General features: G+C 49.6%; 1 non-coding gene across 1 annotated transcript; it reads right to left on the bottom strand.

Annotated features, from left to right (window-relative positions):
* Positions 1–1,186: 1,186 nt before the first annotated feature.
* LOC111828404 lies at positions 1,187–1,291 on the bottom strand. The gene has a single exon (XR_002832269.1). It is a non-coding gene; the product is annotated as a small nucleolar RNA U13 (small nucleolar RNA).
* Positions 1,292–1,875: the final 584 nt, after the last annotated feature.

The raw sequence follows: 1,875 nt of genomic DNA, 5'->3' as shown, positions 1-1,875 counted from the left end.
CTTTCTTCATTTTAATCATTCCATTCGCTATATTACATCCATTCCTTACCATTCATAAATTTCTCTTTCAATTCTTCCTTAAGGAACCTGTTGATCATTCTAGAAGGGAAATGAGGAGTGTATTGGGGAGGGGCAGGGAGCGTTAATAACGGAGCACACCAGGATACACCCCTGCAGAGGGGGATCATTCCTCCCTTCAACAAGAATACTTATTTAACACCTACTATGTGCCAAGCATTGCTTTAGGCATTACATATACATCAGTGAGCAGAGTATTCAAAGACCATATTCTCTTGGTGCCTGCATTCTCATGGGAAAGAAACCAGCAATAAACAAGAAATATGATACAGAGTTAGTTCTATAGGATATTACATGGTGACAAGTAGTATAGAGGAAAGAAAGAGTAGCATAAGGTAAACATATCAGGGACAGGAGGTGAGAGGTGATGGACAGATTGCGGCAGGCGCTCGGACCATCACCCCAACCTGCTTGGAGTACGTGGACGCGGTTTCTCCGCGTCCCAGTCGTCCGTGCCCCGGAGGGGCCCCCCCCCCGAGGGGAGCCCCCCGGCCCCGGCCGGCCGAGGGGGGCCCCGGCCCGGGGGGACCATCCCCCCCCCCGGGGGGCCCGGAGCCTCCCCCGCGCCCCGGGAGAGGGAGGGTAGCGCGCGCTGTTCCGGTGAATCACGAGCGTGTGTCGTGAGTAAGAGTTGGCCTGACCCTGGCCCCGGGGTCTGCGTGGACCGTGGCGCGGAGCGAGGTGGGGGGTGCGCCCTGGAAGAGAGACAGGAAGCGGGTGCCGGCTGCGCGGGGCGCCTCGGGGGCCGGGCGAGGGCCGCCCAGCAGAAGCGCCTCCCTCCAGCTGTGCGGCTCGCAAGGGCGTGGCTTCTGAGTGTCAGCCCCCACCCCCACGTGAAATTAGTTTCCGATTGTTAAAGAGAAAAATATGGTTTGGCTTTTAGCCGTGCCATTTGAAAGGAAAGCAGAAAAATATGGTTTAGCTTTTAGCCGTGCCGTTTGAAAGAAAAGCAGAAAGTATGCAATGCCGTTATCTTGTCACTTTCACTTCCTGTTTATTTTCCCCCTCGAGGCTCTCAAGGGCCTCCGAGTTCCCGATTGATGCAGGAAATATGTGGTGTGTGTGCGTGTGCGTGCGTGTGAGTGCGTGCGTGTGTGTGTGTGTGTCACCTCACACGGGTGATGAGCCCATGTTGTAACAAGGTTTGCGGGAGGCACATCTCACACAAGAGCTCGAACACGCAGTCATCACGCTTTTGAAACTGCAAAAGGATCTTAAATGCATTTTTTAAATGCCTTCCCTGAATGTTTGAAAGAGAACGCGGGAGGGTGTTATGTTACTAAAACCTAGGAAAAGGGGCTAAACTCCTTAAGGTGTAAAATGGTAGATGTAATAGAGTAGCTGGAGAGAGAGGGGCTCTTTCCACTTTGTAAAATGCATTTTTATGTGTCGCACTTTACGAAGGCATAACAAACAGTAAGACAATACAATACAAGGAACACCCTTTACCATACACCATTTAAACATAAATGAATGATTCAGTTTTGTGTTTTGTTTTGTGTTGTTTTTTTTTTTAAATCAAATCTGACATTTTGAGTAGAATTTTTATGGAACCCTAGACTGGCTGCCCTTTCTGAAATGATCAACTCTAAGCCTCTTTTCCGGATTTCCCACCTGGTGTTCTGTCTAGGGTAGTGCCATCGCATGCCCCAGCAAGAATGCAGGTGCTCTTTTAAAAGTAGGAAATTACACAGTGAGGCTTATTAGGCCTGATCTAGGGGAACAGTGGTTAATACTTTGCCCCTAGGTAATCATTTTAAGAAGCCTTACATTTGACTGTTTCTAATTCGCAGGTTT

This window comes from Myotis lucifugus, unplaced genomic scaffold (genome assembly GCF_000147115.1).
Source record: "Myotis lucifugus unplaced genomic scaffold, Myoluc2.0 scaffold_353, whole genome shotgun sequence".
In the NCBI taxonomy this organism is placed as follows: Eukaryota; Metazoa; Chordata; class Mammalia; order Chiroptera; family Vespertilionidae; genus Myotis; species Myotis lucifugus.
Note: the sequence above shows the minus strand (reverse complement) of the source record. Positions and strands in the feature narration are given on the sequence as shown.